General features: G+C 43.1%; 1 long non-coding RNA gene and 1 pseudogene across 1 annotated transcript in view; both read left to right on the forward strand.

Moving 5' to 3' along the window:
- Nucleotides 1-317: 317 nt before the first annotated feature.
- The window catches only part of LOC144291595 (uncharacterized), a 101,024-nt gene continuing 83,526 nt past the window's right edge, over nucleotides 318-17,815 (forward strand). The window contains exons 1-2 of the long non-coding RNA XR_013358930.1: nucleotides 318-393; nucleotides 7,085-7,209. This is a non-coding gene — a long non-coding RNA (uncharacterized LOC144291595). The remainder of the gene's footprint in view (nucleotides 394-7,084; nucleotides 7,210-17,815) is intronic.
- LOC144291594 (large ribosomal subunit protein uL1 pseudogene) lies at nucleotides 15,793-16,438 on the forward strand (annotated as a pseudogene).

A 17,815-nucleotide genomic window follows, 5' to 3' on the forward strand; every position in this document is an offset into this window, starting at 1 on the left:
GGAGCCCCAGGTCAGGCTCCCCACTCCGCTGGGAGCCACTGTCTCCTCTGCCTGACACCCCCCTGCTTAGTATACGCTCTCTCTCAAATAAATGAGTATCTTTGTAAAAGAATAAAATATAATTTCAAAAAAATCACTGTTTTCCTTTTCATTTCATTAACCCTGCCTTGTTTTAGGTCATGGACTTTTTAACAAAGATTTTATTTATTCATGAGTCACACACAGAGAGAGAGGCAGAGACACAGGCAGAGGGAGAAGCAGGCTCCCTGCAGGAAGCCTGACCCGGAACTCGATCCCGGGACCCCCGGGGTCATGACCTGGGCCGAAGGCAGACAGTCAACCGCTGAGCCACCCAGGGGTCCCTGGCCATGGATTAATTTGGGTTTATAATGGGTAAGTCATCGACATTTCTAGCAGGAATTCCTATCAGCTGTTTAGATAATCTGCAGGTGCTGAGGTGCCGTGTGCACAAGGAATACCTTCTATTGGAAAGTTGTCCTCCGCGGGCTGTGATCTCCAGGCCCCCAGGCGACGTGGTCGGGGCAGCAGGGCTCTGTCCGCGTCTCCCTGATCCTGCTGTGCCCCGGGGCCTCCCGTGGCAGTGGGGCAGTCAGCGGCCTAGTGAGAACGAAGCTGCAGCTAAATGGATGCAGAGAGGTCCCGGCAGGTCCGCCCGGCAGCGCTGGTGTGTCCCGCGGGTGTGCTGGGGCCACCGCAGGGCTGGGCCGGCCGCTCCGCCAGAGGCAGGTGCGCACTGGCCTGGGCCCAGGGTGGCGGCTCTGAGGCCGGGGCTGCACCCGCAAAGACGGCGGCCCCGGGCCGGGCTGGGCCGCCCCGCCTCTGTGGGGCCCCGGCCCACCCAGCCAGCTCCCCTCTGTGGCACACCCCTCGCCACCAGCAGGCCCGGCCTAAGGCCCTGGCCGTGACCCCTGGCCGTGACCTCTGGCCGTGGCCTCTGCCGCGGGGAGGAGCTGAGCAGGCCCCTCCGAGCCTGTGCTCCCCAGTGAGCAGAGCTGCTCACTGCTCCCCGCCTCTGCGCATTCTCCAAACTGAAAAGGACCAGGGTTTGAGCACACACAGCCCTAACTTCTCTCTCCCTTCGAGCAACACGTGGCTGCACCTTCCCGTGCATGAGTTGCATCCCCACTTGTTGACGGCTGGGGGGGGGGGGTTACTAATTTTCTCCTGTCCTTAGAGGGTGGCGATGGTAGTGGCGGGGACAGGGGTTGGGGCTGTGCCTGCTTCACAGCAGAGGCACGGGCTCCCACGGTGCTGCCCTGGGCCGGTGTGTTTCCCTGGCTTCATAATTCGATTCATTTTAGCATTGAATAATATTCCCTTATCTGGATGTACCAGAGTTTATTTACTCAGGCACCTGCTGGAAGACTTCTGGGTTTTTCCTAAGTCTTGGCAATTATGAATAAAGCTGCTATAAACAATCTTGTGCAGGTTCTTTTTTTTTTTTTGGACATAAGTTTTCGATGCAATTGGATAAATACCGAGAAGTGTGATTGCTGAAACATATGGTAAGAGTATGTTTATTTATGTAAGAAACCGCCAAAGGATCTTCCAAAGTGGCTGTACCATTTGGCATTCTCTCTAGCAGTAAATGAGAATTCCTGTTGCTCCACATCCTCACACCATTTATTTGCATAATTTACTTGCCCCTTAGGTATTTCAGAGTGTAGCCCTTTCAAAGCATCTGGAAATAGACGATCAGCGATTTTTCTATTTTATCTAGTAAAGCTGTGTACACTTTCAGAACCACTTGATTATTTGTGATTATATGATAGCCTAAGTCTTTCTAATCTTAAGAATTTATTATTTTACTTTATGGAAGGGGTTTCTATATATACATATATATTTTTTAATTTTTATTTATTTATGATAGTCACAGAGAGAGAGAGAGAGAGAGAGAGAGAGAGACAGAGGGAGAAGCAGGCTCCATGCACTGGGAGCCCGATGTGGGATTCGATCCCGGGTCTCCGGGATCGCGCCCTGGGCCAAAGGCAGGCGCCAAACCGCTGCACCACCCAGGGATCCCTGGAAGGGGTTTCAAGCATGGAAAGCTCTTGAGGATGGATTATTTCTCTTCCTACATATTAATTTTTGGTACGTTGGTAGATCAGGGATATTATAATCAAGCTACTCCTCAAACTCACGTGGGCAGTGTTTGTATACATAGCCCGGTACCCTACCCACTGCATCATCAACTCAGGGCATGGAGTACTCTACTTTCTACTTTTCACAAACTTTCCAACAAACAAAGTTTGTTTCGAGCTTAAGTTTAAAAAAAAGTTACATGACTCCTTACTCTACCTTTTTTGTTCTTTTAACTAAATGCTCTATGCAGCAAATACATTGAATTATCTGTTATTTTGGTATATTTCTTACTACATTTGACATATCTAATTAAAGGACTGAATAAAATCCTCAAAGAGTAGAAGAATGGAATTTTCAGTGTGATTTTGCTTCCCTCAAATACAAGCAGATGAATTTGACTATTTGATACAATGCTGAGGAGGTTATACTTTATTGTTATAATTTACATTTACTCTTTTGTTTGTTGATAGTAATTTGGCTTCTCTATGGAGGAGCATCTTCCTAGCATTTTCACATATGTTGTTTCATTTGACCTTCACACACACAAAATCTTTCAAAGTTTTATTTACGGGGAGTGAGATTGTTGTTGATTGCAACATATGAACAAACAGAATAATTTGGATTTTGATTTGCTCACAAATACTGATAAATGCAATTGAAATTAGTAGTCAGATTTCCTAGATACTGACCTCGATGTTTTCCAAGCTAAAATGCAGCTTCTGCTAATTTACTAATGGTTTTAAAGGAAAACAGCCTATTCATTTAGCTCATTTTGTTAAAGCATAATTTTTAAGAGTCCAGAAATAAGCTGTCATTGGTTGAATGCTTACTACATACCATGAGAATTTAGCTTTTATCTCATTCAGTTCTCAATACCAACTCTCATCTTTCTTGCTTTTATTTTGCTCACATTTTTATTCCTTTCATTGCTCCCATTACAACGAAAAGGAAAATTGATGTTCAGTGAATGCAAATAATTTGCCTATGATCATGCAGCTATTTGGAATAAGAACTAGAATTCATATATATCTCATTTGATTCCAAATTCTGAGGCTTCTCCAAATCATGACCTGTATCAGCATTTATGCTGGGGACCTGGCTATTTTCATAATCATTCATTGCAACTTCAAGTTAGACTTCTTAGGGAAGTTGTTGTTGCTACTAGGAAAAGGATGGAATTATTTCCACTTATGTAACTTTGTATAAAATCATTGAATCAAACGCATTTAGCTTCTAATTTCTGAACTTTAAAATGAGAAGTCTGCAGAGAATGCTTTCTAAACTTCCAGTTTTGTCTTTTTAGTGTTCTGCAAGCCCTGTGAATGGCAGGCTAGTGAATACATCTTTAATCATAAAGGTTGAAATGTAACACTTAACTCTGCCAATAATTTTTATTTATATCATTTGAAAAAGAGCAGTAGTCATTCAAAGGATGACTTTGATTTTCAGGAGGACTTTGCAAAGGTAACATTTTAAAATAATATCTGGAGAAAACTTTGTTAGCAACTTAATTTACCAAATTTATTTTGAAATATTTTATCAACATCCATACCGTCGGCTGATCATCAGTTCGTATGCATTAGATCTGCAGTATTTCACGATATTCTTACAGGTTTGATATGATTCAGTTTCATATGATTGGAAGAGGAGGGCTTGCTCTTCCTTAACTTTGGAGCTACTCAGACAGACAGTTAAGGGACTTGCCCAGAGTTACATTAAAGAGCCTATAATGTTAACTATTTATATTAAGTGGTGCATCTGGAACTAGGTTTTATGTCATTTAACACCTAGCCCTGGGCAGCCCCAGTGGCGCAGTGGTTTAGTGCTGCCTGCAGCCCAGAGCCTGATCCTGGAGACCCAGGATCGAGTCCCACATCAGGCTCCCTGAGTGGAGCCTGCTTCTCCCTCTGTCTGTGTCTCTGCCTCTCTCTCTCTCTCTCTCTCTCTCTGTGTGTGTCTCTCATTAATAAATAAATGAAATCTTTAAAAAAAAATAACACCTACCCTGTGCCTCTCACTATACTATATCCCCCACAATTCTTACCTGCTACTTTGAACCATCATACTAAAGACAAGCTAATTATGGCTGTACTGCAGTAGAGGCGGTTGTCTCTTCAGGTAAGGACAGAGCATTTAGAAGTTAAAATAAATTGTAGTGCAAGATGGGCAACAACATGTTTAAAATTTCAGACTTTAATACAAGAAAGGAGGTAGCATTATTTTAGGGAATTTTGTGGGAATTTTCTTGAGAATCAGATAGTACGAGGTTTGAGTCTGTGCTGTACTATTTATTAGCCCTTCTAACTTGGAAAAATTAATTAACCCAAAGCCAAAGGTAATGTTTGCAGATTAACAATTAACTAAAGCCCTGAGGGCTTTCAGGAGATAGTTAATAAAGAAGCAAGGGGAGAGATGTAGGAAAACTAACAGGCTGTCATTTAGGGTCAAAGCATCTTACTGTTTTACACAATATTGTCATTTCACACATTTATTTTATTTAATTTTTTTTTAATTTTTTTTTTTTAATTTATGATAGTCACACAGAGAGAGAGAGAGAGAGAGAGGCAGAGACACAGGCAGAGGGAGAAGCAGGCTCCATGCACCGGGAGCCTGACGTGGGATTCGATCCCGGGTCTCCAGGATCGCGCCCTGGGCCAAAGGCAGGCGCCAAACCGCTGCGCCACCCAGGGATCCCTGAGTCAATAATCTTTAATTACTTTCATTTAGTTGGCCATTGTTCACTGTACACGCAATCACAAGGGGTCCACAGAACATCTTCAGATCCTCCTGTTGCTTTGAGCAAGAGTAGTGTTCACAGAGGCCCCCTGTGCCTTGCTCTTGGCAGCTATCAAGTCCATGGGAGGAGCCCTCCCATGAAGAGGGAGCCCTCAATCTGAAATGAGTTCTCTGAGGCAGTTCCTAAGCAGTTTGTACTCAGTATGGCACCTGGATCTTGTTTTTGTTCCCACATCTTGGGACTATTATGGAATCAGACTATTTAGGTCCCCTTATTCTGTCTTTTGGTTACCATTTTGTGCTGTGTTGTGCAGTGTAAAACTGGTGTGTGTCATAAAAAGAAGTATCTGACCATAGAAGCATGAATAGTGCCCTATGAGTCTTCACTGTGTCAGCATCACAGAGAAGTGAGTGTGAAGATCTCATAGGACTGGGGTTCACCCTGAAGAAGAACTTTGCTGAGGCTCAGCAATCCCATCAGTTGAGTTTCTCTGACTATGTCAGTTTTGTGTCCTGAGGGTATTCACTCTGAGGTTGTGCCTGCTGTGATGGACACATCATTGGCTGTTGTTCTGCGGTGATTATTTGTAATTTTGGGGGTCTCATGGCATGAGGTACACAAATGTGATATTTCCATATTGTCACCAGCTGTCTTGGGATCATCTAAACATGAACCCTCTCCTCTACCTGAAATCGTGTTTGTTTCTCCTATGTCTGCTTCTCACGATTTTAATTCTTGATCCACACCACTTCACCAATGTTTTGGGTCTTCAAGGCCACCTCTGGATCAATGGAACTGAACAAATTCATTCCCTAGGGAAATCTCTTAGAAAAGAAGGAAAATGAATGGGCAGCACCATTGGTTGATACACTGAGGCCTCACAAAGGAATTCAGTATCAAATTAGTTTCATTAACCATTTGTTTGGCCAAGCTAAAGAAAAATTTGACAATGCTAGGCAAGAATAAAGTAGAAGCACCTCTTTAGTAAATGATCCTACTCTCCTTCCTCTAGTTGTTTGTCTCCACTTATTGTTGTTGTCCTGTGTCGCTTCCTCATGCACCTCCTTCCCACTCCTCCCCTTCTCCAGATACCTCATTTTCCACAATTCACCATAAGCAGGAAACTGCCACTTGATTCTAAAAATTTAACCCTCCCATAGCCAGGTGTGAGGAAACAGTATATGGTTGAAATATTGAACTGAGCTTAATGAAAACATGCACTTGAATTTTTTTCTAACCCTCCAAAAAAGCCAAGGCATATTTCTATGCTAATAGAATTCTTTAGATGCAGGTATGACCTGGTGTTACCTATCCATTATCAGCTTATACACACACTCATGGTTTGGATATTCAGATGACCCATTTTGAATAACAAAGCTGTTTGGACTGACCTGGAAAGTTACCTACAAGATCTTCTTTTCTATGGTAAATTAATTGTCAATGACATATACAGAGAACAGGGGAGTGGCCAGACCCTTGATTTTCTCTTGGGTCATGATCTCAGTCTCCTGAGATCAAGCCATCCTCAGGTTCCATGCTGAGCAAGGATCCTGCTAAGAGATTCCCTTCTTCCTCATCTATCTATACCCCTATCTAGACACACTCTTTCCCTCTTTCAAGAAGAAAATAATAAAACAAGAATGAAATAAAATTAATTCAGCTTTCAAGCCATCCAAAAGATCTCAATGAATGCTATGTGTATTCATCAAAATGAAGGTGAGTCTGAGAAATCAATATGGTTCATGACTCAAAGTATATGACATATTCAAAACAATAAAGCTGTAGAATGTGAAATGTATCCATGTATTTTCGATCAGTCTTCACAGGAAGTAATATAGAGTTCAAAGAAATTACAATTTTGCTGGAACACAGTTCATTTTTTAAAAAATTTTATTTATTTATGATAGGCACACAGTGAGAGAGAGAGAGAGAGAAGCAGAGACACAGGCAGAGGGAGAAGCAGACTCCATGCACCGGGAGCCTGATGTGGGATTCGATTCCGGGTCTCCAGGATTGCGCCCTGGGCCAAAGGCAGGCGCTAAACCACTGCACCACCCAGGGATCCCTGGAACACAGTTCATTAAGATATAACCTATTTAAAGAGAGGAAAATATTTTCAGCTGTCCATTTAAATAGGAAAAACTTTCAGAATCCTGTGAGTTCCCTTGGTGCAAGTACACAGAAGCAAAGATGGTTTCCCAGTCCATTCCCTTCAGTAATACTCGTTCTTTCACTGTAAATTAGGAGCTGGAATATCCATAAATCTAGGAATTTCAGCACCCAGACTGGAAGACACTACTATACTACATGCAGAGATGGAAACATCTTAAAGAACAGCTAGGATATTATTGAAGTTTTTCACCACTAAGGTAAGGCAAATGTTCCTCAAATGTTCCTTAAATGTTCCTCGCAGCCTTGTCCTGATCTTCAACTGGAGATGTTTCTGAAGTAAGAGAGAAATGTGAAAAACTTCCCTGATACATCGCTAAAAGGGACCTTATAAGGTCTATGTAAAAAGAACAATGGAACTCCAAGAGGTTCAAACTTTAACTTTAAAAAAATTCAGAATTGGACATAATAAAAAGCTACTCAAACAGGCATCTCTTTTTTTCTTCAGGAAAATTGCTATTTTGGTTCTTTATTATCCAAGTTGAGTATCTCATAAAGTAGCATTTATTTATTTGTTGTTATTGTTGGAGTTCAATTTACCAACATATAGCATCACACCCAGAGCTATCCCATCACGTGCCCCTCTAGTGCCTATCACCTAATCATCCCAATCCCTCACCCAACTCCATTTCCAGTTCCCTTAGTTCATTTACCAGAGAAAGGTGTCTCTTATGTCTTTTTCAAGAGGGAGAGAGAATCTTTTTTTTCTTTTTTTTTTATTTATGATAGGCACACAGTGAGAGAGAGAGGCAGAGACAGAGGCAGAGGGAGAAGCAGGCTCCATGCACCAGGAGCCCAATGTGGGATTCGATCCCGGGTCTCCAGGATCATGCCCTGGGCCAAAGTCAGGCGCCAAACCGCTGCACCACCCAGGGATCCCAGGGAGAGAGAATCTTAAGCAGGCTCCAGGCATAGCAAGTGGCTGTCATGTGGCTTTATCTCAAGAACCTGAGGTCATGATCTGTGGCAAAAATCCAGAGTCACAAGCTTAACCAACTGAGACACAGAGGCCTCCCAATGCTCAATCGCTTTTTCTTACAGAATAACAATTCCTTGTATGGATTGATCTGAAGAATCTTTTTCATTCACTTAAAAAGGGACAGCTTCATGGTCTCTAGTTGAATGATACTAAATAAAGGTGAATTTATTTGCAAAAGAAACTTGAATTTCTTGGGAAAGGACATATTTCTTGAACTAACCATCTGAATCCGTTTAGGTGAAGCCCTTAAAATTTTTTATCAGATGGATAGAAGATGGTTGAGCAGAGGTCCTCATGTCATCTAGGCCCCTAAATTTAGCTACATAACTCTAAAGCCATCCTGAACACCAGTGAATTCAAGCTGCAATCTAAGCAAGATTGACTGACTCTACAAATAGAAAAGTGAAAAATTTTTGCCTGGTGGATATAAAAAAACAAAACGAAGGGATTTATCAGAGGATAATGGGCAGCATGGAGGTAGCATGTGTAAGCTAGTTGCTTGAAAGTAAAAGAGCCCCGATGTTCAAAATCTGGACCTTTAGAAATGTGCTCCTCAAGAGACTTCCCTACCCTCCCATAGGTGAAAGGGCCCAGAACCACAGGTAAGTGAGTAGGATCTCAATATTCCTGGAAGCCAGAAAGTACCCAAGCACCTGAGCCAGCAGAGTTCCCATGTATTGGTTCAGGGAAGTGGGTTTAGATCAGCACGTATGAGAGAATATTCAACTTGAGGTGCAATCACCCACTGTCGTAGGCTTGGCCAGGAGACCATGGTGGGTCCATACAAGGGATTGGAACACATCCTCTCCCTTCCTCTGGGAGGTAGATTATGTGACCATTGGACAGGTTGAATGTTCTCTTTGTGGGGGACCAGCCACCACAGAAAGGGACAAACTTCCCTTTCCTCCAGGAAGAGGGGGTAAGAGCAAGAGTGGCAAAGACTCTCCCTGGGGAAACATAAACATTGCATATTTCAGTGTCCCTCCATGTCTGCTAGGGGAGAATTGTAGAGTCTGCACTGGAGTCTGCAGATTTGTCAATTATCACTTCACTCATCTCCAAGGCTGGAGATTAAGGTGTGGTCTATTTTCCTCTCACCCGGAAAATGAGTATGAAAAGTTTCAGGGAACAAATCGCTCACAGAGCAAAGAGCTTACAGTGAGCCTGGACCCTGACAAGGTCGGCACAACACCACCCAGGCACAGACCCATGAAAATCTGTGCAGAAGGCCCTTCCTGGGAGGATCACCTGGAAGAACAGGTGACCAGCACATTTCTTGACCAAACAGAACTGGAACCTCCAGCATTGGGGGAACATAGCAAAGCAACTCAAGGTTTTCCTTGAGGCCAGGAGGGCCCAGGACAGCCAGAATGCTCCTGCCACTGGAGGGCCCCTGAGGTGTGCAGATCAGTTGCCCCTGCCCCAGAGCATCTAGGCCCCTGCAGCCTGAGAGCTGTGGTAGTTACTGTGGTAGCTGACTCCAGGTCTGCAGAGCTGGTCTCCATGACCGTTGTTCCTCCTGGGGCCTCATAGGATAAAAAACAGCCACTGAGCCTCACATTGGCCTCACAGGATAAACAGGATAAACATCTCTCTTGAGCCATTCCCCAGGCAGGGGCCTGAGCAGCTCACCCAGGTGCTCACATCTAAGATCAGCACAGAAGACAGCTCTCCCAGAAGACCAGCTTGATGGACATGGGAAAAGCAAGTTATTGACCAAACAGCACTGGAAAGTTCCAGGGGAATCCAAGGGATTTACAGTATATAGAATCAGAAGATACTCCCCCTTGTTTTTTGATTTCTGATGCTACCCTAACCTTTTTTTCTCTTTTTTTTTCCCTTCTCTCTTTTTCCCCTTTCTCCATAAAAACTTGTTTTGCACAGAGCAAAATGAAAAACTCACTTCAAAAGGAAGAATCAGAAATAGTCTCTCTCCCACAAAGTTACAAAATTTGGATTACAATTCAATGTCAGAAAGCCAATTCAGAAGCACTATTATAAAGCTATTGGTGGCTCTAGAAAAAAGCATAAAGGAGGGGGATCCCTGGGTGATGCAGCAGTTTGGCGCCTGCCTTTTGCCCAGGGCACAATCCTGGAGACCCGGGATCGAGTCTTACGTCGGGCTACCAGTACATGGAGCCTCCTTCTCCCTCTGCCTGCGTCTCTGCCTGTGTGTGTGTGTGTGTGTGTGTGTGTGTGTGTGTGACTATCATAAAAAAAGCATAAAGGACTCAAGAGACTTCATGACTGCAGAATTTAGATCTAATCAGGCAGAAATTAAAAATCGATTAAATGAGATGCAATCCAAACTAGAAGTCCTAACAACAAGGGTTAACGAGGTGGAAGAATGAGTGAGTGACATAGAAGACAAATTGATGGCAAGGAGGGAAACTTAGGAAAAAAAGAGAAAAACAATTAAAACATCATGAGGATAGGTTAAGGGAAATAAATAACAGGCACAGAAGGAGAAATCTACATTTAATTGGGGTTCCCGAGGGTGCCAAAAGGGACAGAGCATAAGATACCTAGGAATAATCCTAACCAAAGAGGTAAAGGATCTATACCCTAAAAACTACAGAACACTTCGGAAAGAAATTGAGGAACATACAAAGAGATGGAAAAATATTTCACGCTCAGGAATTGGAAGAATTAGTATTGTGAAAATGTTAATGCTGCCCAGGGCAATTTACACATTTAATGCAATCCTTATCAAAATATCATGGACATGCTTCAGAGAGTCAGAATAAATTTTCTTAAGTGTTTTGTGGAAACAGAAAACCCTCAAATACCCAGTGGAATATTAAAAAAAAAAGATAGCTGGGGGAGTCACAATGCCAGATTTCAGGGTGTACTACAAAGCTGTGGTCATCAGGACAGTATGGTACTGACACAAAAACAGACACATAGATCAATGGAACAGAATAGAGAATCCAGAAGTGGACCCTCAACTTTATGGTCAACTAATATTTGACAAAGGAGGAAAGACTATCCACTGGACAAAAGACAGTCTCTTCAATAAATGGTGCTGGGAAATTGGACATCCACATGCAGAGGAATGAAACTGGACCCTTCTCTTATAGCATAAACAAATATAAACTCAAAATGGATGAAAGAACTAAATGTGAGACACTATTCCATCAAATTCTAGATGAGAACTCAGGCAACACCCTTTTTGAGCTTCGGCACAATAACTTCTTGCAAGATACATCGGTTAAGGCAAGACAAACAAAAGCAAAAATGAACTATATGGACTTCATCAAGATAACAAGCCTTTGCACAGCAAAAGCAAGAGTCAACAAACTAAAAGACATCATACAGAAAGGGAGAAGATATTTTCAAATGCCGTATCTGATAAAGGACTAGAATCAAAGATCTAAAAAAAAAAGTATTAAACTCAAAGCTAAGAAACAAAGAATCCAATTATGAAATAGGCAAAGATATGAACAGAAATCTCACAGAGGAAGACATAGACATGGCCAACGTGCACATGAGAAAATGCTCCGCATCACTTGCCATCATGGAAATACAAATCAAAACCACAATGAGTACCACCTCACAGCAGTGAGATTGGGGAAAATTAACAAAGCAGGAAACTACAAATGTTGGAGAGGATGCGGAGAAAAGGGCACCCTCTTACACTGTTGGTGGGAATGTGAAATGGTGCAGCCACTCTGGAAAACTGCGTGGAGATTCCTCAAAGAGTTAAAAATAGACCTGCCCTATGACCCAGGAATTGCACTGTTGGGGATTTACCCAAAGATACAGATACAATGAAACTCCGGGACACCTGCACCCCAATGTTTCTGGCAGCAATGTCCACAATAGCCAAACTGTGGAAGGAGCCTTGGTGTCCATCGAAAGATGAATGGATAAAGAAGATGTGGTTTATGTATACAATGGAATATTACTCAGCCATTAGAAATGACAAATACCCACCATTCGCTTCGACGTGGATTAAACTGGAGGGTATTATGCTGAGTGAAATAAGTCAATCAGAGAAGGACAAACATATGTTCTCATTCATTTGGGGAATGTAAATAATGGTGAAAGGGCATAGAAGGGAAGGGAGAAGAAATGGGTAGGAAATATCAAAAATTGAGACAGAACATAAAGCTTCCTAACTCTGGGAACCAAACTAGGGGTGTTGGAAGGGGAGGAGGGTGGGGTTGGGAGTGAATAGGTGATGGGCACTGAGGGTGGCACTTGATGGGATGAGCACTGGGTGTTATTCTGTATGTTGGCAAGTTGAACACCAATAAAAAATAAATTTATTATTTTAAGGAAAATAATAAAAAATAAATAAAAATAAATTAAAAAAAAGAAGATGTGGTATATGGGTGAGACATAAAGGAGAGTCCACATAGGAAGCCCTTGTAGCAAGTCCACCATAATAACGGGTTATGTTAAATGACATGCTTTCTCCCCCTGCTACGTGACACCAGTGCATTGCTCTGTGCCAGGAGGAAGTAGGTGCTCAGATTGCTGAAGGCACCAAATCCATTTCTGTTGGGCTCTGGACCCAGGGAGCTGGAGCATCTCCCAGAATTCCATACCTACCTGGGCTGGCTCTAGGGTTTTTCTCCATTACACTTCTCAAGTAGGTGCAAATGAAGCCATGACTCTATCACAGCCTCTGTGTTGAGCTTTAGAAGATGGGCCAGTAACCTCACCTCCAGGGATCATCTTTCCCAAGGGCCTAGAAAGGAAGTAGGGAAATTTGAGTGGGAGTGGAAGTACCTTCAGTGTGAGAACTGTTATCCAATGGAAGGGAGCTACACAGAGAGGAGAGTGAAGCTCAGGATAGCATCACTATTCCTCACTTTGTGCCTGCGGACACGTCACTCCACCTCTCTGAGCAATGGTTCTTGGATCAGGGCCTTTCTATAGCACTGGTGCCCCTGAAATTGTTGAGAAGACAATGAAAGCTGTATCATACAGGTTGCGCTGGATGAATAGACCAAGCACTGCTTTCTCCATTTTGGCAGTGAAGCTCCTACTTTTATAGATGCACAAGTTCAGCCTCAGGGAGGCCAGGGATATGTCCAATTTCTCACAGGATGAATCTTGCTGGATCCACATGTGACCATAGCTATTCTCGTTGCTCTGCCCCAAAACAACCAGCAGGGCTGGCCTTCTGGTTACACCAGATAGGGGTCTCCTAAGCCTGAGGAGGCACTTGGGAGGGGTGGGGAAAGCAATATTTATAGGCCATTACCCAGGGCCTTGTTTTCTCATTAAATCCTAAGAACTTCAATGAGTGCTATTGTCCCCATTTAGCAGCGGAGGGACCCTGGGCTCAGAAAGGTGACTCTCACTTACCAACAATACATTGGAGAAGGGAAGTTCATACTCCCTGCCCCAGGAGGCCCTTGCCCACAGCATCAAGTAAGTTTTTGGAAGAATGAAGTGAGAGAGTACAATACAGGGACATACAGTGAGTCCTTAGGCTTCAGGAGATCAATAGGCCTTCCTCAATCTGGAGAAGATAAGAGGTCAAAATGCCAGCATCTCTAGGCCCTGGAAGTCCTTATAAGACTCAAAGCTCCAGAGGGGCAAGCCTCATGCCACCCACCCAACCAAACCACCTCTGGTTGACAAAATCCTTCCATGCCTTTCTTTAGGAGGAGTACATTGGCTTCAGGATGGCACAAGAGTTCCAGGGGCAGGTTGAACCTGCACGACCTTTCTTCCACCCACTCCACAAGGCAGCACATAGAGACTCACCAGGCTTTCTCCCACAGGCTACCAGGTCAGCTCCAGCCATCCACACAGGGATGTAGAGACTTAGCAGCCCATGTGGTCTTTGAGGTTCCTCTCCTCCCTGCCCGATGGAGAGTGTGTCTCTCCCTTCTTTGTGCCTCCTGTGCCCAGTGGCTCCAGGGTGAGGGTTTAGTCTTTGGGGCCTGTGTGCCTGCCACCCTCTAAGTGTAGTGTCTCCATTGTGCCCCCAAGGGGACACTGGGAGGCTCTTAAACCCCCATTTCCCCAGGGAGGTCCCCTATTCCCAAGATCCAACAGGAATATCCACCTCTTCATTGGAACAACAGATTCCAAGTAATGTTTTTTGGTGGAAAATTCATTTTCATTCTTACTGCTCATGTGTTCTCTGACATCCAGTAGCCTCCTGACCCTCTCAGACCCTCGGTTTCTTTAACTCTGCCATGGGTGATTGGACTTTCACCTTCCACCCATAAAGCTCAAACTCAGTCACATACTTGAAATTTTCAGTCATTTTGCCCCAGTACCTTCTTCTACACTGACTGTTTGTTCCTGTAAGAACTCCATGCTGTGGGCAGGAAGTGGATCTATGTGGATACAAACCTCGACCAAACGACTTTATGCTTGGAGAAACAAAATACAATGAGTAAAAAACACGTTGGTAGGTTGGGCTACATGTTGAGGGTGGAGCCTCCTTAATATTCTCTTTCCATTTTCCTCTACGCCTCTCCTTACACTTTTTCTTTTGCTATCATAACAAAAAAAAAATCATTCTTCTACTATAATCAGGATACCATACTGAAAAACATCACCCTAAGCCATATTATTTTTCAGTTGTGAAATTCATAACTTAAATTGTCAGTCATGAGTTAATACCCAAAATAATAAAACTGCTTTTACCACTCAAATTTGGTCAGATTAAAAGGAAGGTGTTGTGAAGCTAACATTTGGACATACCAAGTGAAAAGTGGTGTTATTATTCCCAATGATAGATCTGGAAAATAAGGTCCAGATAATGCAAGTGATTTGTCTGAATCCACACATCCAGTTGCTGGTGGAGGTGAGAATCAAAATCCTTCCCTTTATGTGGACCAACTATTATGTGGCATTGAAGTTCTAAAGACAGAAGATGGCTTAGGACTCCATATATATCTGGATTACTATATATTTAAATGCCTCAGTTGTGTTTCTTTTTCACTAGGCTTTTCCTCATATAGGTTTCCAAAATGTTCGTCCAAAAAATGTCTATAATCCTGAGAAAACAGACATGATTTTGATCAGGGAAATGCTCCACTGTTCTGTCTTCAAATTCTTTCTCTTTTCTTTTCTCCATATTTTCTTCTTGGAGCAAATTTAGATCATTTGACTTTCTAGTTAAGGCTTCACATTATTTCCCTACTTTATTTACATATTCCATTACTTTTTAAAAAACACTTGATTGATTTATTCATGAGAGACACAGAGGGAGAGACAGGCAAAAACACAGGCAGAGGGGGAAGCAGGATCCATGCAGGGAGCTCGACAGGGGACTCAATCCTGGTCTCCAGGATCACAGCCTGGGCTGAAGGAGGCGCTAAACAGCTGAGCTACCCAGTCTGCCCTACATATTCCATTTCTTTTTCTATCTGAACTGTGTAAATATATCAGGTGTACCGTGCGTTTTTGTCTGTCATTTTCACCTATCCCTAATCTGATGTAACTGAATAAAGAAGTTCTTATATTCTGTCTTTCTTGGGACAACTGGGTGGCTCAGCAGTTGAGTGATAACCTAGCACAAGACATGATTTCAAGCCTGGAGATTGAATCCTGATCCAGGATCCCCACAATGATCGCCTTTTTTCTGATTTACTTATTTCACTCAGCAGAATACTCTCCAGATCCTTTCATATCGAGCAAATGATATGTATACTTTGTTTCCACGCACAAGAAATAATCAGTTGTCACTCTGTGTTACAGGACCACATCTTATTTATTCCTTCATCTGTTGAAGGACATGATGGTTCCTTCCATGGTTTGGCTGTTGTACACATTTGTGCTATAAAACAAACATTGGGTTCTCTTTTCCGGTTACTGGGCATGAGCTACCATGAGCAGCAAAGTCTCCCGTAACACCCTGTATAAGGCTATGTGGGAGGCCCTGCACAGGAACCAGCACAGCGCTGGAAGTTTCTGGTGACTGGAGCTGCAGATGATATGGAGGAACTATGACCCTCAGAAGGACAAATGCTTCACGGACACCATCAGGCTTTAGTCCCTCCCTGCCCCAAGTTCTCCCTGTGTGTTTTGGGGGACTAGCAGCACTGTGATGAGGCCAAGGCAGTGGATATTCCCCACATGGACATTGAGTCACTGAATAAATTCAACAAGAATAAAAACCTAGCTAAGAAGTTGGCCAACAAGTATGATGCCTTTTAGGCTTCAAATCTCTGATCAAGCAAATCTCACAAATCCTGGGTCCAGGCCTGAATAAAGCTGGCAAATTCCCTTCCTTCCTGACCCACAATGAGAACATGGTGGCCAAAGTGGATGAAGTGAAGTCCACCATCAAATTCCAGATGAAGAATATGCTATGTCTAGCAGTGGCTGTTGGCCACATAGAGATGGCAGACGATGAGCTCGTGTAACATATTCACTTAACTGTCAAATTCCTGGTGTCCATGCTCAAGAAGAATTGGCAGAACGTCCAGGCTTTGTACATCAAGAGCACCATGAGCAAACCTCAGCGCCTTTAATAAGACCATTTAATAAATCCTAGTGCTGCCGGTAAAGAGAAATAAAAGAAAATAAAAAGAAAATAAAATAAACATTGGGAGGCAGGTGTCCAGTTGTTTCACCACATCTGTATCTTTGGGATAAATACCCAGTAGTGCAATTTCTGGGTCATAGACTAGCTCTATTTTTATCTTCCTGATGAAACTCCACTGTTTTCCAGAGTGTTGCACCTGCTTGTATTCCCACCAAAAGTGCAAAAGTGGTCCCCTTTCTCCACATCCTCGCCAGCATTAGTTGTTTCCTGTCTTGTGAATGATACCATTCTCAGGGGTGAGAGCTGGTATGTCATTGTGGTTTAGATGTATGTGAACCTGATGGCAATGGTTGTGCAGCATTTAGTCATGTGCTTGTGAGCCAACAGTAAGTCTTCTTCACTGAAATCTCTGTTCATATCTTCTGCCCAATTGCAGCCTTGCTGGATAAAGGCTTCTTGGCCACATGTTTTCTCCTATGGCTTACCAATTACATCTCAAGTGAGATTTCCTTTTGTCATATATCCAAGTTCTTACTGTGTCATAAGCACTCCTTGAGATAATAAAACTCAAGGATGAATCAGCCTTTATGGTCGCCATGGGACATTTTTGTTGATTACATTACAACAAAGACACAGGCTGTATTTTTCAGACTTATGAGAAAATCAGGTTCGCAAATGGTGGCAAATCATACAGAAGTGCTCAATCAGCTGATGGGGAGTCAGTCTCTAGTATAAGGGTATTTAACCACTATGCAATGCACCTTTCCATGTCTCTACTTTCTGCTGGGTAGACCCTAACTTTCTACAATGGTTTTGGTATCAATAATACTTTTTTTGGTATTTTTTTTTATTTTAGTTCAATTTGCCAACATATAACACCCAGTGCTCATTCTGTCAAGGTCCCCCCTCAGTGCACGTCACCCAGTCTCCCCAACCATCTGCCTACCTCTCCTTCCACTCCCCTTTGTTAGTTTCCCAGACTTAGAAGCCTGTCATGCCTTGTCACACTCTCAGATTATTCCCACTCCTTTTCTTTTTTAAAAAAAAAATTAAATTTATTTATGATAGTCACACAGAGAGAGAGAGAGAGAGAGAGAGAGGCAGAGACACAGGCAGAGGGAGAAGCAGGCTCCATGCACCAGGAGCCCAATGTGGGATTCAATCCCAGGTCTCCAGGATCATGCTCTGGGCCAAAGGCAGGCGCCAAACCGCTGCACCACACAGGGATCCCTCCCACTCTTTTTCTATTATTCCCCTTGATACCTTTCATTATTTTTTATATCCCCTGTATGAGTGAGCCATATTATAATTATCCTTCTCTCATTGACAAAATTCGCTCAGCATAATACCTTCCAGTTCCATC

This window comes from Canis aureus, chromosome 20 (assembly GCF_053574225.1).
Source record: "Canis aureus isolate CA01 chromosome 20, VMU_Caureus_v.1.0, whole genome shotgun sequence".
NCBI lineage: Eukaryota > Metazoa > Chordata > Mammalia > Carnivora > Canidae > Canis > Canis aureus.